Source organism: Ischnura elegans, chromosome X (genome assembly GCF_921293095.1).
Source record: "Ischnura elegans chromosome X, ioIscEleg1.1, whole genome shotgun sequence".
NCBI classification, from domain to species: Eukaryota; Metazoa; Arthropoda; class Insecta; order Odonata; family Coenagrionidae; genus Ischnura; species Ischnura elegans.
In genome coordinates this window covers 24,834,921-24,856,790 of record NC_060259.1, presented here as the reverse complement: position 1 = coordinate 24,856,790, position 21,870 = coordinate 24,834,921, and the positions used below count along the sequence as shown (strand labels likewise).

The 21,870-nt window shown below is 38.8% G+C and overlaps 1 protein-coding gene across 2 annotated transcripts in view; it reads left to right on the top strand.

Annotated features, from left to right (window-relative positions):
• The window catches only part of LOC124170536 (beta-1,4-N-acetylgalactosaminyltransferase bre-4-like), a 358,835-nt gene that overhangs the window by 312,979 nt on the left and 23,986 nt on the right, over window positions 1–21,870 (top strand). The gene's annotated exons all lie outside the window — the stretch shown is intronic.

Sequence of the window (21,870 nt, the reverse complement as noted above, 5' to 3'; positions counted from 1 at the left end):
ATAAATGATATTTATTTTCTAAGAATAGTATTTTTCCGACGGACCTTAATTTTTCCTGGTGTAATTCGATTCAGTTTCCCATAATTAGCAACACCCACACCACGACTCCGTTGAGCAACTAGCTTAGTAACTGACGGTCAAATCCTTTGTTCCATTCTAACGTCAGGATTTAGATTTAAATCTCCGTATTTTTGTATTGTTTTTTTTGGGAATACTTGTATAAGTATACGAAAAATGTTGATTGATACTAAAAATACATGTACTCTTTTGACAAAAACTTGATATAATGTTTGTTAAACGTTGCGAGTGAAGGTAAATATTAAACTTAGGCTCATCACCAGGATACTTAAAGAGTTATTAGCAAATAAATGCTTAAATCGAAGTCAAATCACGTTATTTATATGAAAATGGCGCTAGGGTAATCTTAAATAGCTGGAGTATTCTTTTTTTATTAAATTATTTTATTAGTAAAGGTAGATTTACGTAGAGAATTTTTCCTGTTTCCCTTCCCAACTTATATATCCCTCTTCTTGTCACATTCGGGCCCACTCCCTTTCAATCTATCTAAAATCGTATTCTCTTGCTATCTTTTCTTTACCTGACATTCTTCCTTCGAGCACTGTTTTCAACATCACCAACGCAGTACTCGCTCCATCCAAACCCTCCGCCTTCTCTGTATCTCATCTAGAAGCCCACCCAGTAATTCGTCGCTCCTCATCCTCTCCAACCAACGAACATTCTCCATTATTTTCTGCACCCACATCTCCAATGCCTCCAGCCTCTTCTCGTCCTCCTTTTTGAGTGTCCATATTTCATAACGATTCTCTCATTAGCTCCTTCTTGCTCATCAACTCCTATTTTGCCCACGAAATTCGCTTGCTGATGCCCTTAATGCTGTTTCCGTTTTCCTCTCATGTGCTACCCAAATAGTTGAATTGATCTGTTAGAGTTTGTGTCCACCTGCTTAAATCTTGAGTCTCACATTCCTAGCGAGCCATGCTTTACAAAACAGCGTAATTTTGGTCTTCTTTTGATCACTTCTCTTGCCATTTTCCTCGAAAAGCGCGTCTCTTGCATCCTATTTTGCATGTAGCCCTCTCGCTTAGTGGCTAGTCAGCGCCTGATCATCCGCGAACCTCACTGATTTAAACCTCATTCCCCCACTTAAACTCCTGCTGCCAACTCATCCTACGCCTTCCTCTTCGTCTCCTCAGCGCACACGTGAAAAAGCAAGGGCGGTAATGGACACCGTGACTCTCCGTCCGCTACCCTCACTATCGCATTCTGGGCTGTATATAGATTACACTTGAGTCGCATATCCCTCCAATATGCGTATATTTTCTTTAAAGGTTATACATTAATTTTACCCAGTATATTCGGTCAAATGCTTTTTCGAAATCTCACGAAGCAGGCTTTGAAGTCCTGGTTATATACTCCAGGTTCCTCTTAGCAAGGGTCCTCATTACCGCTATTGCATCACGGCTTGACTTGCTGGAATTAATGTCATCGTTAAAAAAACTGTGATTGAGTTATCTACATTCTGTGCACTATTAACTTGCTTGTTAACCTCTTATAGGTGCCGTCTATGATGGCCAAATGCTTTTAGAATAACTTGCGCGAAATGTTGGGTAGTGAGGGGCATGACTCCGCATGGGGCAATATTCCTTTTCCGTAATATTTCCCTTAATACCGGGATGATGACACTTGTTGTCAATCAGTTTAATTTACGTACCCGATTGTAACACGTGGTTGCGTTCAGTTGAAGACAACGAAAGACAGTACGAGAGTTTTCCTTATTTTTCATTTTTACGCATCGTTTATGTAAATTTTAGGACTGTATAATTTTTATCTGTGCTGCGGGCGTTTATTTAACAAGCACTTTTGTCTAGCATTCCTTTATGTGCATTCTTTGCCTCGAAAAGTCGTGCTGTTAGATAGGGTTCGCAGCTCAACATGTTGAGTTGTGGTGTATTAGATGTAGATGGTGATATTGGGGTAAGAGTCCCAGGGCAAGTGTCCGTATAGGACTCTAGAGGGCGCTAACTCCTGCCCACCTTTTTACTTATGTTTTTTTTCTATGACCTCATAATTTCTATTATAAATATCACACGTACTTTGTTCATAATTGTATTGAAATAAAATGCGGGATTTAAGGGAGAAACGAATGAGTAAACATTAGAACAACGAATTTTGGAGCTAACTACTCTGAGAAGGAGCTATGGAAAGTCTATACGTTTATTGCACCTGATATAGAAATTAATGAATCGTCGCTGCGTAAAACTGTTGAGGCCATATTTGCAATGAAAACTATATCATTTAATGATCGGGAATCCAAAAAAAGTTTCTTAATTCCAGAATTTTAGGTGCGATTTATTCTTAGTAGTGATGGGTCGGTTCGATTCCTCGATTGTTCGATTCCTCGATTCTCGACCAAGAACCGGAATCGAAAACGAGTACTTGCCAAGGTGAAAAATCGATTCCGATTCCAGTAGTACTTCAAACCACAAAATATACGACCGCGTTTCCAACAGTCATTTGAATTTTCGCGCCACGTAATCGTGATAACAAAACACATATCTTCTAGTGATGTGCGAGTACTCGAAAATTCAAGTCGAGTAGTTGGTACTCAACTCGAGGGTTTCGAGTAGCATTACGAATGTCGTGTCGAGTAGTTAAGGTTACAGAGCTTTCGAGTCTAGTAGGTCCAGCGATCTGCCGACAGGAAGCGCTATCATGAAACTCATGTAATAACGCAGTTTTTAAAGCCGATAAGTCATTCTAATGCCTTGGCCTGGCAGTTTCAGCTTGCCGAATACACTATAGTTGTCGACATGGGCGCCGAATACCTTTACGGCAGCCGCGGCGGCCGTTCGTCTTCCTACCCGGCGCGCACTGGTCCGAAATCGGAAAAATCTGGAATGAAGTCCAAAATGACCTTTTTGGGGACAGAGACTTGAAACTTAGCGTAAATACTCATAAATTATTACCAGATATAGATTTATATGCCGTTTTAAATAAATACGACCTTTTAGTGAGATACAGTGGCCCAAACATGACCAATTTTTCAATGCCACGCGAGATATCGTTTTTCCTCAAAAAATCTTTGAATTTATCCAGGTGGTTTTTCGTTGGTATGCGTTTTATGGAATAAAAAAACGCAATATTCCTTTGACCTGGTGCTTTGCCTATACTTTCAATGACTTTTGAAGATTTTGGCTCTCATTTGTCTGGTTTTACAACGCAAATGGCCGACCCGTTTTTCACGTGAAATTTGACATAAAGTAGACATTATCTAAAATATAACTCGAAAAATTTGGACCACAATATAAATGAGAGATTTTTAAGGAGTACTAAATACAAATATTTGTAAAAAAACGTTTGCGACGAAAGAAATAAGAGCGATTTTTCAATCGCTCGTCAAGGCTGACCTACACGCCGCGGACCTCTGAGGCTCGGTAACTGAGGCCGATTTTTCAAGTTTTTTAAAACATTAGTCTTGAAAATCGTCATGTAAAGCATGGATAATCGTCTTAATTGACTTAAAACACTAAACTGAGGATGTTAAAAAGGATTATGTATAGATCGACTTGGCCATTTAGCGCATTACTCGAAAGAAAATACTAAGGATTGGATATTTTTCGGAACCATCCCACGCATAAGAAATATGGCTCGGGTATTGAAGTAAAGTGAAGAAATTAAGTCAGTATGCTTAAGAGAGAGAAAAATGAACTGTTTCCATGAAAGGCAACAACTGATACCCTTTTTCCCTTTCCACCTTCGCCGAGGTGAGTCGCGCGGAAGGGGAAGTTTTCATATCACAAGGCATCTTTTAGCCTTTTTTATTACTGCGTCCGTCCGATGTGATATTCTTTTGTAGCGTTTAGTTTCTTTCTTGAACTTAAAAAAAGCAAGAGATTTTAACGCTGATTAAATGACGTGAGAAGTATAGAATTTTTTTGGCTCTACAAAACTAAAGTTTAGTTCTATAGTTCGTTCGCTACGTCCACTTGAATTCCATGAAGATTCAAGGTCCAAATAAATCGTTGATATAATTTTTAATAAAAATTCCAGTCTCCAAAATCTTGCAATTTTGGTAGGAAAGTACTTGCCCAGTCACACAAGTGTGCAGCGAAAGCCAATTTTCTGCAGGCAGTAATACTGTGACATGGAGGTGTCAAAACCGGCTGGCTGAGCATGTAGAATAATTGGATATTCTGCTTGAGAATTTGAAAGGGCCAAATATTACATGATTCATATACTTAGTATGTAATCTTTATTATAGCTGTGAAAATTACTATACTCAGGGCTCTCCCTTGTAGTTTGGATACATATTTATGGTCGACATATTACTTGGGGTTAAATAATTTAAATTTTCCCTATGGAACAGTTGAAGACACATTAATTTTCATTCATCTCCTACTTCTGGCAATTACCATCAACGATCCTCATTATATTTTCCTTCTTACATTAAGCTAGACATTCATGATAGAAAATTGGAGTAGAATATATTGTAGTATGCATTGCTGTATTGCCTGGTTCAGAAATATCATACTCAACTCGATACTTGCGAGTAATTTTCAACTCGACTCGAGATCAAAAAGTGCTACTTGGAAATCCCTTTTATATTTCGAAGGAGCAAATGCAGACTAGGGACCATGTGACAGGTATATAGTCAAGATACAGTGATGCATTTGGAAAAGTACCCAAAGTCACCATAGCAAACACTGTTGAAGCTGAAGTGGAAGCTTATTTATCATAGATGAATGCACCACCAAATTCCTTCCCTGGGAAATACTGAAAGACTTGTATCTCCTACCCAAGGCTGAAAGTATTTGTGAAGAGATTTCTTGCCATACCGCCATTCACTGTGTTCAGTGAAAGACATTTAGTTCTGCAGGAAAAATATGTGATGAAAAATGCAACAGGCTTTATCCTGACAGAGTGAAGATGCTTTGCTTTCTGAGCAAAAATTTAAAGTCTGTAAAAGGAGACTAAATTTGTGAGACATTATTGATAATGATAAGATGTTATCAATAAAAGATATTAAAGGAGATACTTTTATTTTAATTTTAAACATGAGTGCTAATATGTATTCTAAAGTAATACCTATCATGTAACACCACTTTTCAGGTATGTTCTGTTTTGAAATTTAGCTATTATATTTTAATTACATAGTGATGATATGAAAGATGCTTTTGTTTGACTGACTCTTTCACAGAGTAATATTTTTAAAGTGGTTTTCTTGTTGCCTGGAATTAAGTGATATTTTTCTTGGAGCCAATGGCATCAGAACCGATGGAATCGGTATCGGTAGAATCGGAATCGAAATGTCAGAATCGGGATCGGAATCGATAAAATTTTGGAATTGACCCTTCACTAATTCTTAGATATGCATAATACTACCTGTTGTCGTCAAACTACCCCGGTACATTCCGCCAGCCCTTAATTTTGTCGCTGCGTAAAACTGTTGAGGCCATATTTGCAATGGAAACTATGTCATTTAATGATCGGGAATCCAAAAATTTTTTCTTAATTCCAGAATTTTAGGTGCGTTGTATTCTTAGATATGCATAATACTGCCTGCTGTCGTCAAACTACCCCTGTACATTCCGCCAGCCCTTATTTACCGAGAAAGTGTTTGAAAAATAAGATGGAGCACCTCCATGAACTCTTTTTCTAACAAGTGATTCGATATTCATAAATTCAAACGACTATATTGCCTTGGTGAAACATTTTAAGGAAAATGCAAAACCCTGTGATGATGATCCAGTTTTTTTCATTTTATACAACCGTACCTCCTATTTTTCCCTTCCTGCAATAGAATTTTGTAAGACTCACCTTATCCATATAATATCTTTACTTATTCATAGCTCACACAATGCTCAGCCAGTAGATAAAACATTTTTTGGCCCTCTGTAATGTTTCTACAAATCTGAGAGTGATAAATGGACTGCATCTAACCCCGTGAGAGGAATCGCCCAGTTTTAAGTAGCAATGTTGTTTGGGAGGGCCCATGGGAAAGCTGCAACCGTCAGGAATGGAGCAAAGGGATTTTAGACTTGCAGTACTTACTCAATTGATACATAACTGTTTAATAAGGTTGATTTCCTACCGTCATTGGTTACAGACAAGTTGGATCCGAATCGAGGAGGAGATGAAATCGAAAAAGAGGGACATCCGGGAGAGAGAATGACCATAGAAGGCGGAGAAGGTTTGTTACCATCAAATAGTCCTCCCTCAACTCATTTACCACCTTCATGTCCATGCAATCCTGTTCAAACTTCCACCACTGAGAATGCACTATAGGGAATTCACGTCACCGGAAGAACTGACTATCACCGTGTAGCTTGTGAAACAATTGTACTCAGATCGACCAATTGTTGATCGGGTGATGTATTTTGAACGTAAAATATTGAGGTAAGAACCTTGCATAACATATTCTGGAAAGGGAAAGTTCACATTTGAAAGCTATTATTTGGACTCATACCCCACGAGGGTAGAACACTTGCCCCACATGAGGGGCAACATTCCTATTTGTTTTTCTCTTACATTTTGATGAATAATGGCAGTTTTTCATTTCCTCTGCAGCAGTGAAAGATAATTATTGTAGTACATGTTACAGAGAACAAATCATGTAAAAGCAAAAATTATTGTTTGAACCTGAATGCATAATTTTTATCAGGGCAGGTTGTTGACATTTTTCTGGTGAAAGCGAACAACACTCCGGCGCCCCCCTAAAAATAACTTGAAAGGTAGCAGAGATTCTCTTTAGATACATTTGGAATTAATACAAATACTTTAGGAATAAGGGTCGAGACCTTAATATCAAGCGCGAACTTGTAACATCCTTACACTCATTTATTGTATGTGATATTTTTAGAGCTTAAAAGCTAATTTTGTGTAAAATTTCTGAGTACTGTTACGAATGAGTCGGTAGGTGACGGACGAATCCATTTGGATACAACAATAACCCGAGAAGTGGTGATGTGGGTATCCCCAATTAGGCTATATCCTTACTTCTACAATAATTTCGTGGAGTAAATCAACCATCAACATATAATCTCCTTGTTTGATTAGTACTGAAGATTGGACTGAGCGCTTAGGCGCCCCCTTTTGTTTGGCGCTCTACGCGGCCGCGTACTTTGCTTACCACTTAAGCCAGCCCCGGTTTTTATAATTGTTTGCTAGATGCGTACACTTGCCCCTCATTCCCCTATGCCCCTCATGTTGGAACTATGTGTACATTTGGTGATTGCAAGCGTTGCGTTACGAGTTGTTGCGGAAAAGTCCGGTCCGGAAGTCTGGCTTGAGATGTGGGGTGCGTTGGGAGCGGAAGTTCTATTTCTCTCCGCGTCCCTCGCGCGTCGGAAGCATCATTGGTGGAAACATCCTGTCGGTGACTCCTCTTTTCCGGCATCTTTTCCGCGAAAATTTTTAGAGGAAACATTGATATATGTGAAAAAATTTGTTCACGTGATGTAATTGGGGATTTGGGTTTGCATTACCTCCGCTGGAAAGACAGAAATTTTTATGTGTGTTTTCGGTTTCTCAGTTTGAAACAAAAGTATGTTGCATATTGACTGGAGTTATTCTTACATCCATGCTAAACCCCAAGAATCCTGCTTGCTAATGTGATCTTGAAGATTCCTCCGATGTGCACTCTAGTACGCTTTAGAGTCCATCTGATATGTCAACCATCGCTCTAAATCCGAACCGATACCCTGTGAATAGAAAGCAACAACTTATCTTGTAAACCAGCTCAATATCAGTTAGTTTTAGTCTCCTATTAATATGTGTACAGAAGCTGCATTTTACCTTTCAACGAAAGGAATTACTAATGGAAAAATAGTGTTATATTACTCAAGTTTAACCAAGCACTTCAATTTTACATTTATCTCCTTCTTTTATAGCTTAAATCCTCTACGCGAATTCGTCCAGGATATAGTTTTCGCCGGCCTTACGTATCGATGAACTTCCTTTCCGCGATAAAATTAAGCGCGAAACTGGTAATGAGTCAGCCGTTGGGAAGAACAACTCGGGAAGTAGAAGTTTCTCGTCAATATTGGGCCATAGTGAACATGCGGGAGTAAAGGACAATTCAATTTAAGTGCCAAGTTTTTACGTTTAGTTTTTTTAGAAGGAATATTTTCATCGCATATGTTAATGAATACTCTTCGTCGCTTCCATAGTATATATGATAGCCTTTAAAATAAAATTGTGCATACATCACCGAAGATGACCAAAGGTACATTAGATTCGAGGTTACTCTTACAATGAAGTATTAAAGCAACCATGAGGCTGGAGTTTGATGCAGCTTTTAGTAGATTTAAATCACATGTAACCCATAGCTACAATGTTCGTTGTGGAAATTGTTCATTTGCGAAGTCATAAAAAACATGGTATCATAACGTGGAAAACTCTCCTAACCGTCAATGAATGAAGGCTTATTATACTCTAGGGTAAACCATAAGAGCAAAGAAAATACTTACCATATTCTGCTCTGAAAACAAATATGATTTACACAAAATATTCCATATCAGCGATACAAAAAATATTTTTTTCCGTTTTAAAGAAATCATTTCGTGGCTTCACAAGAAAATTTTTTTGACAACAACACTCAAAATATTCAATATTATTAAAAAAAATATAAGTTTCAATACAAATCGTAACGAACACGTATAAGAATAGAAAGCTTTCATAACAACAAAAAAGAAAAATAGTAAACTCTCCTAAACTCTGGTCTTCTAAGAACAGTATAATCTTTTTTTAAAAGGATTGAAGGGACTGTGATGTTTTTAGAGTGGGGGATAAATTCCTTTCTCTAGGTCAGGAGGTTCCAAACTTTTGAATGCAAGGGCCACATTATATATTTCCCACATTTGTGCGGGCCGAGGGAAATAATGAATGAAAAAAATCATTGCCAGTAATTTCATTTCTTCAAAAATTAGAGAATAAACATGTAAAAATGAAAAAATACTTTGTTGGAAAAAAATCAGGGTAAACTAAATAGATTTCTGCCTTTAGTTTTTAGAAATCAAATTAATGTGACGAATGATACAGTCATTTTGACTTCAAAATTTATTTAAAACCAGGTGTCAGATTAGTTGAGCAAATTGTAGCCAACACACAGGGATTTGCTTGGCGGGTCGCATGAAATTATGTGTCGGGCCGGATGTGGCCCGCGAGCCATAGTTTGAAGACCCCTGCCCTGGGCCACCTCGCCCTTCGAGGATTTTATTCATCCGAAGGATTCACTCGGGAGTTGAACTCTTCCTTTATTAAATCCTTCGATCAGCATCCAAGCTCTCTACCCACTAGGCTGCCACTGTCCCAATTTATTGATTAATGAGTCCTTAATCCAATCAAGGTTCCTTACATAACTCACATCAGCATGATTAGCTTTCACCACAGTGAAATAAAATAATCTTCTCCACTGGATGCTTGGAGCGGCGTCGAATTGTTTTTCGTTTTGGTAAATGACTCGAGTCCGGCGTAAATACCAACTGTAAAAAATTTTTGTAGAAGTGACGGCATCTGCATTTTTACCCGAAACCCACCTCAATAGATGTGTGGTGGCACGTCTTAGGGAACTAGCCGTTAACCCTGCGAGAATGCTGCAAAAATCAGGCGCTCGCTGTAAGAGTTTGACTGCCTGAGTTCTACCTAGGATTTAAGTAAATCCTTTTTGGTTAGGCTTTTTTGATTGCTTTTTTATATCTATTCGTTTAGGGAAATATCTCGCTTATTTTATCGTTTCTCTTGGACCTGGAAATATAATGTTGCTCTAAGATGATGTCCACCGTATCACTCTACAAGTTGTATGTTCTTAATGGCCTAAGCAATCCTATGATATGTAGACAATTTTCTTGCAATGCTTTTATTGCATTGCGAAAATTTTGATTATCCGCATACCTTTACATTTCAAAAGTTATTTTTTCTCCCTTAATAGGTGTATTTAGGATTAACTTTTTAACTTATGATAGTTCATTATAATGTATCATGGCTGAAGCACTCATGAAATTAGGTTTTATTTATCTTGCTACCACGCAGCCTCCGAATCTCTAGGGGCTCCCAACCTAATTCGTATAAAAGCTGTTCGACGACCTCTGTTCGCTCGCAGCAGATTTTAACGAATTGCGCCGCACGCTTTTCTATTTCATTTATTTCGCGCTTATTTTAGACTGAGTGTATTCTTTGATAGATATGCGAAGTATAATCCGTGAAGCCGTTGGTGAAGCGCGGAATTCTCGGATATTTCTCATCCTGATTCCTCGTCGCCCGACACTCTTTCATCTTCCTCGAAATTCTTCCTGTTTTCTCTTTTCCCCCGCCGTAAACTTGTTTGCATACATTTACGGTCCCAATCCCCCAAATTCCATCCCTCTTATTGTTTGGCGCCTCATTCAAAGTCATTTCGCGTGCTTTGAGGTGATTCCGTCTTTCAGGCCCAAATTACATTTTCCATCGGCTGCTCCGTTGTAGAGTATTGCGCTCCAGTTCAGGGCTCTCTTTCCATGATTTCCTCTCCCCCCACCCCCGTTGCCTCCCTTCCCCCCCCCCCCCGCCCCTCCCCCCTCTCTCCTCCCACGCCTCGCCACAGTTCAAAGCGAGCCAGTCCCCGAGCCCTCTCTCGTTGCGTTTCGCTCTGCGGTGATTCCCTAAGGCGATTGGATCCGATTGTCGGGCGATGCCGAATGAAGAGAGTGTGAATGTGCATGATTTTACGGAGCTGGAGAGTGGCCGCGGGTGTTGAGGATCCCATTCAGGGCTTGTGTTCGTTGTAGAAGTCGGTTTGGGTATTCGTCGCTTTCGGTTGAACTTTTAGATGAAGCCTTCAAAAGTCATTTTGACCGGTTTGCTTGGAGAAGCTTTCTATTCATCATCTCACCATTACGATGAAGTATTCTCTTCTGCCGTAATTTTCTTCAAACAGTCTTGTTTTTCTGTCCCTCCATTTTCATTCTGTTCCAGTATTATCGGAAGCAGAGAAGTTTAGAGTGGAAGCATTCGAAATTTGGTGCTACCGAAGAATGATGAAGATAAAAGGGATCGGCCGTGTTAAGTAGCGAGGAAGTGCTGAGAAGAGTGGGAGAAAAGAATTGTCTTCTATAAACGTTAGGGAGGAGATGGGACAACTTAGGTGGGCACATTATGAGACATGATGGCTTGATGAAACAACCGTAGAGGGACAGGTGGAAGGGAAGAAGGGCACGGAACGGCCCCGAATGAGTTACATAGAACATGTTACAAAGGATGTAATAGAGAAGAAATACGTCGCTATGAAAAGGCTAGCGGATAGGAGAGAGGAATGGAGGGTTTGTTGTCCCTGTTCGGAAAGCTAAGAAACCCCTTTTTCGCTGAATGGCTGGCTAATAATTTTTTTCCACGTCTGAAAATTAGATTATTTTTGACTGGGCTTTATGCCCACACAAGGTCGTAGTCAGAAATTTTTTTACGGGGGGCCGGAGGGTGGAGATGGGTTTCACTTGCAGAGGGGGTAGATTCTTGTACTTCAAGATGCGCATTAATAGCAGTGCACTTCTATGACCAAGTTTTAATGTTGTTATTTGTCTAATAAAACCCGAAGATTCTAGCGTGATGGAGTGGAATTTTTCCATATTTAATAAGTTCTTGCAATTTTCCACAATTATAAAATTGATTACGACCTAGGTTTCAATGATACTACACCATCTTCAAGGTGCAAATAGTGTGTAGTGGATTAAATTTATACAACTTTTTCCTGGAGTGGGGGAAATTAAAGAGTGAGAGGAGGGGAGGGGATGGGAAAACCTGAAGAAGAAAGCGAACGGAAGAGAGAAGAGTAAAAGATAATGCCTGGAAAAACCGGAGAAAGGGGTGGTGGTGGTGAAGAGAATATTGATGGAGGCTTTTCGGCAATTCACCCTCACGGTGTTGTAGTGTTGAAACCTAATTCGTAATAAATTTTATAATCGCAGATAATTCCAAGTATTTATTTCAATGCAGTTAGTTGTCGTTACGCCGCTGTATTTATTGATTATTGGGTAAAATTTCCCTAATGTTATCTCACATCTCCCTGTCTTAAATTCCAAAATAGGTACCTACCACTTCTCATTGAGTCGATAAAATTTCTGTGCCTTATCGCCAAGCAATAATCAAATCATTTTTGCTGAGGAAAATCATTGCATATTTGCGTAGGTGGAAAGTTCACGATGCTTTAATATTTGAATATTGGCTGCCCAAAAAACTATGATGGAGCTTTTTGCCATGTCTATCCCACAGCGTAAAGGTTGCGTTTAAAATAAAAATATCACCTGAAAAAAAATTCAAATACATTAAATCAATTATCCATTACCTGAACATAAACATTCCGCATAACCTCACATCCCTCTAATTTTCCGCTAATAATCTTCCAAATGTTGCTTCTTCCTCAACGGAAGTATATCGCCTAAAATTTGCACTCGTTATGACTCGTCATAGTATGCCACCCTTCATCCATGGCTAAAGCACTCATGAAATAAAGTTTCATTGAAAGAGGCATTTTTTCGATCTGAGAGTGAATATCTCCTGTATGTGCTGTAAAAAGTGAGGGCATTAAATAGTCCGAAGGTTGAGAAAATGATTCATGAAAGACGAACAAGGAGATTCTTCAGAGAAGCCAATTGACTGGTGTGAAAGTAAACCCATTAAAATTTAATGGAAGTAACCAGTTGGTACCGGTTAAAAACGTACAAAGCGTTTACGGAGCAAGCTCGAATGAATGGGTATTGTGTAGGGAATAGTGGAGGAGTATTCTGGGGGAAGAGTGAAGTAAGCCGCTGTGTATCGTTGCTCCGCGTTGCTCCTTTGAAAACGAGTCTCTCTCAAAGTGGAGAAGTTGCCTACAATGAGAGAACGATCACTTTGCCTTTCTTGAAATGGAAGATAAGTGACGGACGTGGTTCTCTGTATAAGACTCTTGTGGTGCATGTTTTGAATGGAAAACTGGGTATTATGCATGAATTTTTCTGCTTTGATTGGTTGGATACCCTGTAATAGCGAGCGCTTCGCCGCATTCCTCGGTCGTTTGTAGGGCCCGCTGGAGGTTCTTACTAGTTTACTCGCTAGTTAGCGATTCCTTCCCTCAGTAAATGGTTCTCCTCACTCGAATCAATGGGCCAAAACTCTAATGACTTCACCAAATCATGAAAAGTTGGCGGAAAATCATGCGTTTCGTATTTTAAAATTATTAGCCGGTGGCTTAATGTGGAATATGTTTTTTTCGCGTCGTAACTTATCTTTCACTTACACCAACTGAATGTTTTGTTTAAGTAACTTGTTGTCTACTACATTTGTTTAGATCTTTTTTGTAAAATGTAATTCCAAGTATTCCCTTATTTTCCTTATATTATCTGTGTATTTTGGTGTAATTTTTGGGCAGTAAAATGGGTGTGTTAATTATTACTATTATTATTTTACGGTTTTTTGACATCGTGTCTGACTGAACGACCCTCGAATATTTCAAAAAAAGGATCATCAAGTCGGCCTCTAAAGGTGTTGTCACCCCCCGCGCATTTGAATGGGTTTACAAAAGTCGCCACTCGCGTCGCCAACGGACAAATTGATCCGAGTTCCACGGGAAAATATTGTATAATTATTTGTATTGTATGTCAGTCGAAATTTACTATAGTGATGATTTGATTTATCAAGTTCATATCTCTTTGATGCTATTCCTCATATTTGTAGTGACCATAATGAAAATATTGAGAAAAAAGTGAATCGCATTGTATACATCACCGCGCTGCGGACATTTTTGAAGGTCGGTTAAAATGCGACCGAAGTGGTAGCAGAAATCTGCCTTCTATGGGATGGAATTGGGCCTCCTCTATGCAGTCCCCATGGAAGCTGCAAGTATAATTTTTCAGTCGACTGCAAGATGTACTGTCATCCGCGCGCATTTAAATGGGCTTACAAAAGTCTCCACTCGCGTCGCTGACGGTAGAGCGATCCGAACTGATTGGAAAAATATGAAATATATATGGGTATTAACCGCAATTTATCCGTGATGGTATGCTATCGTAATCGTAACTTTTAATATCTAATGTAACTTTTCATTGTGAGGGAAAAAGTGTGGTGCCGCGATAAGGATGCGTGTGGTCGTCTGTGTCCACGCGCGCGATCCGAGTCGCAGCCGCCGGGGCACTGTGCCGCCGTGGCCGCCGGGTCGTCGGCCCATGGCGTTCGATCGTGGAGCCACTGAGGCCAATTTCCGCCTCTCCGGGGCAAAAATCTCGAGAGCACCCCTAACCCCCCCCCCCCCCGTCCACTCCACCTCCCAAATCATCATCCCTCGTCGACGTATTTTGGTCAATTGCTCCGAAGGTCGTTAGTTCGAAAACGTGGAATCGATATCGGACGCGTCTTCACGGTCTTTCGACTGGCTCCTCGCCTCATCTCCGACAGATTCATCCTCGTGGCAATATTCACCTATTAAGTGAACTGGACTCAATTTTGATGGGATGGCCCAGCAAGCACTAGTCGGGATATGCCGATCCATGCGTTTTTATTTAGTGCACAATAAGTCTGATATTATTATTATAGAAACACAACACTAAGCATTTCTACTTATATTTAACAGTGGTAATGCTATTTAACCACTTGTCTTGTCAAAAACCAAAAGTTTATAATAGTCTTCAGTGGCAAAATGGTAGGTCGTTAATAAAATAAATTCCAACAAAATAATGAGAAAGTTTCTATTATCAATCTGTTTTATAAAATTGGCAGTAACTTTAGTCAATTTATGGTTACGATGCAATCCTAAGGTATTACATTACTCATGCTTCGAAGTAGATTACCAGCATAATCTACTTTCTAAAAATTACAACACGTTATTAAAAATGCTTTATGAGACATATATAGATAGGTTTTAATAGAATTGGTAACTACAGTCCTCCCTTACTCCCTTTCATTTGCTAGTTTCTGTACTTTCTTGACGTTCTTCTTTCAAGTTTCCTTCTCGTTGTGTCCCAAGTGCTTATCTCAATGTCTTCCACAGGGGACTTCTCCTTCAATTTTTCCCTCCATTATATTCGTCACTTAGTTGCTATGTCTGTGTATGTATGCCAAGGTGTTTGTCTGATGACTTGGACTATCCACCTATGGATCCTTCTCTGGCGTATGGCCCTCCACAGTTCCTTTTCTTTGTCTTGTCTCTCCACGGAAGTGAGGCATGGACAATGACAGCAGCGGAGAAATCAAGGGTAGAGGCCTTCGAAATGTAGTGCTACAGATGAATGAAGATAATCACTTGGATCGGTCGAGTTGTTAATGAGGAAGTCCTTAGATGAGTAGGGGAGACGAGAAGCCTCATGAAAACTTTGATTAGAAGACGGAACAACCTTGTAGGTTATATCTTGGTGTAAGAAGGTCTGATAAAGATAATCATCGCGGACAATAAGATGGCAAAATTGGAAAAGGAATACCTCGAACAAAATATATGGAACAGAGAAGATATGTAAAGGTAAAACGTAAAATATGTAAACATATGTAAAGAAGGATGTGAAAGAGAAGAAATATATAGGTGCGAGAGGATATACTGATAGGAGAATTAAGTGAATAGCTGCCTCAAACCAATCTTAGGCTTGTTGACCACTGATGATGATAATTTAAGATGATGAGTCTCACTGGCCAGCCAATGTGCTACAAACTTGATTTTTTTGCGTTTTCGGTGTAATGTTGAGTTTTTTTGAAGCGGATAAAATTTAAAGCGATAACATAAATTCATGTAAATTATTTTTGTATAGGAGACTGCAATGTTTCTTTTTCAAATAAAAGTTCAAGGAGCATACAGAATTATTTCTTCTCCCTTTTAATAAAAAATCACTTTTGACGCATTTCCTCTTTTTTTCAATAGCATTTTAAAGTCCCGAGCTGGGAAAAATTTCTATAATATTTAAATTTAGCAAATTATATACTTTTTCATTTTTATTTTACCTTTTTTACGTTCGCATGATTAATTTATAAAAACTATTATCATTTCACGCTTCTATTCCCCGAGTGATGGAATGAGTGTTTTCATTGGACTTGATTCGTCGGCGAAGGTCATCTTGCGCTTGCTGTCCATCACTTTCAGTCCTGGGGAAGAACCCAGGGCGGGTTGTAAGGTCAGCGGTCCGAATTTAAGCGTGCAGCGATGCTATACTTCGGCCAATGACGGCTACCAGTGCTTTCTTTCGCGAGGGCAGTTTTTATTCCTCAAAGATTGCAGGTTTGAGCGCTTCCCAGTGGTATAAAAAGGTGCAATTTTCACAAAAATAACTTTCAATTCGACCCGGATTTCTATATTACTATATTCTTTTCGTACTCATAGTATCTTTCTACTGAAAGATGTCTTATTTTTGTTGAGTTCTGAGTCTAGGCACATGAAGAATATTTTTTTTCGGGTTATTCAATCTACCTTCAGTTGCGAAGGCTTTTTAAGATCTAGCATTACATTTTTTATCAATTAAAATATGCTATATGGAGAATAATGATCTTAACAAAAATAATTTAACCTCATTTAATTCGTTAGATTCCACTGGTTTCTCATTATAAAATTATTACTTGACGAATATGAATAAAATTGGTGGTAAAATATTTGCCGAATTTGAGCCACCCGTCCCTCTAGGTAAGAGCTTCAGTCATCTGCACTATTTTGGTAAAATAATATTAATGTTTCAATTTTCGGGTAACCTAGAATTTATTATGTATCTAAAAAATGAAAAATCAATACTTTCGGGTCAACATGGGAATATTTCGTCTAGTCTTTGCGGAGCTATTTCATCTAAACTGAGTATATAAAATATGAATGTATTGATTATGTAGGTATTTATGATATGTCAATATTAAGTTTTGGATCTGTGCCGATATATTTGACTTTCAATTCAACTTAAATTTGAAAATATTTTTTTTACAAAAATTACGAACTCGAAGTTGTCCTCCATGTAAAATGATGTGAAGACATTGTATCGTCTGGTCAGGATTGGTCATTCAGAATCTGTTTCCAAAATTTTAAGTTTAATTTTTTTTAATTGTAAAACAGTTTTCTTTGACATGAATTAGTATCATATTAACTGCTGCATAAACGTCATAGCGTGTTTGGTAATAAAACGAAGCCGCAAAATCATATTTTCTTGCTTTTCCACCCGTGGAATTACATTTAATTTCAATAACAGCCGTAATATATAATTGGTTGTTTGACCAAGGTTGAAGGAAGTGTTGCAAAACATTCCTATATAATTGAGGTTTTAAAATAAATATAATCGTGAAAGAATTGAAATAGCTATGTACGAAGGGTGCCACTGGTACCACCCTGGGATATTGTTTAATACTGATCTGTTTGAGTAATGTCAATTCCTTTCATTGTCCCTATTCTACCACGGTCTTTAATATCTGCTTTGATATTTGCACCGGTGACATTCTTTGCGTAAGAATTGCTGGCACAACACTTGCTCCCGAAAAATTCTGAATCCCCGCAGGAAGTCTTTGTTGTAAGGAAGCCTCACGTTAAATCTTTTGCCATATTCATAAATTGTAATTGGATTGCAAATCCTCATAACAGAGTCATACCGATCAGATTAATTTTGCCTTTTGATGACCACGTTCCGCTATTCATTATTACCCGGCTTTAAAACTCTATACAGGGAAGTTTTATCTGTGAAACCTTTATTCCTAATACCTGTCATTGTCGTTTGTGATGGTGGCATAGGTGACCCAGTTCCTCCACATGTGCTGCCGTATTTCGTTGAAGTGATTCGAGCATACCATTCAGTATGAATTCATGTAATTCGCATCCCTATTCCGGAGACCCAATTCACGTTTATTTTCCACTTGTACGTCATGACCTAGTTGTGATTTTATGCAGATATTTTGAGGAAGCTAAGGTGATAGGAAAATTTTCATACCGATAAAAGTGGGCAAGAGTAATTGCAATACGAAATTGCATTGTTTGTCAGTAATTACATTTTTTCCGAATTACGGGAAAATTATAAACTGGAAAAGCTTTGAATACTTTGAAATGTAAGTATTGTCCTGCGGAAGAATTCAGTCCTAGTTGCCATCGGCTTGTGTGGTAAATATCTGCTGATGTTTCTACTTATCTACCTTAACCTAGCATACGTTCTCGTCGTAAATCGTCTCGAGGGTGTCCGTGGCACGTGCCCAGATGACGATGTACATTACGTGCACTGAAGCCTCGACAGAGATAGTTTAAGTATATCGGGACTAGCCGCGGTGTTAACTTTACGGAGTCACCCGCAATGCACACTGTGCGAAAATCCACAGAGAAAAAATCATTTGCCTTGCTCTCGACCGGAAATCGGGGGATCCGGGTTCGAATCGTGGTCAAGGCGAATGATTTTTTCCTCTGTGGATTTTCGCACAAAGTTTGCATTGCGGGTGACTCCATAAAGTCATTACCGTGGCTAGTCCCGGTATACTTAAATTAGTCAAGAACGACCGCCTCTGTGTGGTCAAAGTTCGGGCTTTGCTCTCCGGCTGTGGCGCTGGGCGCTACGGGGAAAATGTGGACCAATTTTTACTCTGCATACCTTTAAAAATTTCAAGATGATTCGTGAGTTCAAATGCGTTATTCCTAGCGTTAAAAAGACATAAAATATAAAATTGATCCCATGATGTATTGGTAAATTAAATATTACTTGCAATTTTCCATAAATATGTAAATTTTCGTTGCACGACCGCTTTCAAAAACTTCTTATTATCGTCAGATGGCGGGTCTTGTTAGGAAAATTTAAGTATTAGTGGAAAATCTCCAGTAAGTTTTTATGCGCTAATTTGTTAGAATTTCACCAGATTAAGCCTGAAGTAACCCTCTACATTTTATGTGATGTCGAAGATCGATCGATCGATTAATGTCTGATTTTTACGAAAACTCGTTTTTAAGTTGCCTTTAATTGAATTTTCAGTATTGATGCTTTCAAAACGATTTTAGGATTTTGCAATCATGATTCTTCTGCCAAGCAGTGGAGTTCGTCAATGAATGACAAAAAAAACAAAAATACTTAATTAGTTGAATATTTCCTGGATAATCGTTGATATTCGTCCCGGAAATTCAGCTGGCTACGCAAAAAGAAAATATTAGTGGTCGATGCCGCTTGTAACAGAGATTAAAATGTTCCAAATCTGAAAAGAAAGTCAAAATGTCCAAATGCGAATGTCTTCATGTTTTGCATGAACCTGCATTACTGGAAAAATTGTAATTCAATTTAACCTCAATCGTTCGTATATTTCCTCTCAAGTTTGCGACACTGCAATGGTCCCTATTTTGTGGCTGGCTCGTTAAATGATTCACTTTGGCGCGACGATGAATTGTATTATTTCGATAATCAGTTTCAAATAATCTTAAAACATTTTAGCAAAAGCATAAAAGGGGCACGTGCAAGCACAAACATGTAATATATTAATTGTGGCTTTATTCAGACGCATAGGAATGGTAAGAATTAATTTGTTAAGTGAATGTACCCTATAATGAACGATGTTTGTTTTTTGATCTTGTAGCAAGTGTATTTTAACTTTCGATAGCCATTTTCAGCAGAGATATTTATCGGTAGAATTAAAAGTTTTTTAACTCACGACTCCCTTCGTATTCTCAGGATATGGAAGTATAGACACCTCTCTATTATCCTGGACTGGTAGCCGGTGTAAAGTTAAACATTGTTTAGCTAATTCATTTTTCTTCTTGAAATTGTTTTAGCTCGGGAATCGATTCTGGAGTAAGGTTTAAATATGTAGATTAAAATATCTTGATACACGAATATGACGTTTTAGAAAGCCCATTTCTTCTGATCCAACCATTCCTTTTTCTCCTCTCTGACGTACTGTGTTTTATGTTTTTGCTCTATGATTTACAAGCTTCTGAATTTTCATTTCATGATTGCCATTTTTTAAGAGAATTTAGGCACGATCCTTTCCATTAATTTTCCTACGGGTGCAAGAAGTTCTCGGTGAGGAAATTAACTTCAGTAATGCAAAAATTTGCAATTCAATCAACCATCAGTATTTCCACGAAGTTGGACGCGAAAGGATAACGGTGAAACTATTTTTTTTTAATATCTCGCCTTTGGTTGTTTAGCTCTCTCAGACAGGCTGGATGAGCTAGTGCTACTGCGTTCCATTCCCATTCAGGAACTATGTGTTGAAGCCTGTAAATATATTTCATTGTTTTAGATCCCGGGGCATGAAGTTATAATACGCTCTGAAGAATATTATGAGGTACTTACAAATTTTTTCTCAAAATTTTACGATAGGTGCGTCGTCTCGCTTCGGCGTATTGAATTTATAGCCATGATCTACCGAATCGGAAAATTTGAGCTCGAATAGCCACCCGACGGTTGTGTATTCCCCTTGTTGGTGTACGAAGACACAATGTTGAATTGTCGTTCATCACTCATACGACCACTCCTTTGATTCCATGCTTAAAATTCTGCTGCGCGAGAGCAAGGAAGTAGTATCGGGGCCACCGAAGAATGGGAAATCCTGGAGTGGGAAGAAATAAGTCGAGTTCCATCGAGTGGAATAGAATTTCTCGATTATTTCCTCGTCCTCCAAGCTGAGGACCCTAATGCCTGACCTAGTCTTTCATAACAAAGCCATCGCGCTCATTCTACTCCACATCTGGGGGCATTTTCTTTTTTGTCTCTGAATATCCTCCAATTGTGTGCTTGAATTTTAGCCAATGTGACTCGACGTTATTGAAAATTTTCAGCAAAAATTGAGCGGGCACAATCAATCCATCGTGAATGGGAATCGATCAAATATATGTAGAAGTAAATTTTCCACCAGCATTAAATAATTTATTTGAGATACCCCAAAATGAGTAGATCGGAATGAGTAAACGGGCTTTAAGACTGTTTAGTTTGTACACCATTCGATTGTAAATTATCAATGACTATCTGACTACTCGGCTTTGCTCGTGTAGGATAGTACCCAGAGAAATGGGAAACTTGGAACTAGGATGATCATATCGGAATTTAATGCTTTCTCTTTGACCGTGTCAAGAGGTGTGCCTACGTGGCAGGATGTTCAATCGCAGAAGTTGTATGACGTGACGTAAAAAACTGTAATGAGGTAACGACGTAAAGACCGTTTTACACGGGGCACGTAATTGAACAATCTGACGTGTGCACGAAGGTGCAGTCAAAATTGCGTCGTGTAAAGCGATGAATTGCTAGAACACATGCGAGAATGCGTGGACGTGAGATGGCAAAATAGCCCCTGTTCTAATGTCGTTCATGCACTCGCGCAATTCCACGCCAATTTAGAAATTAATGCAGTTCTAACCTGCGCAATTCCGTGCCTCGTGTAAAACGGCCTTAAAAGACGCGTCGGACGCAACCGAAAGTAGCACTACTGAGTTTGGGAGCATGAGATGCATCAATGCTCAAACTTTTGCCGCAATTTGTGCAGCCGTATGGAAGCACATAGTGGACAGACAAAGAGACATCTTCTCTAATATATATAGAAGATGCATCAAATAGAAGGTCGAACAACTCCGTTGTAAGCAATTACTCATTTTCATATTTTTCCATTCATAACCTTGTAGAAAGCCATTTTAGTAAAAATGGTGACTTCTGGACAGAATGATCGTTTCACGTTTCTGCTCTTTCAATCTTGACCTGCTATTATTAGCTTTGCAGAGTTAAGGGAGAATAATTTTTATATCCCCGCACTACTATCTGACCTGCTCGATTTAAAAAGCATTCGTTATAGAAATAAGTACCTGCTGAGAGACTGTTGAGGGTATGCGATGAGCGACTGGAGGAGTGTTTTGTGACAAATGAGGCACATATTGAACGTTTGTCGGCAAAAATATCTCTGGGTGGCTTTCATATTTGATTTATAATTTATAACGGTGAT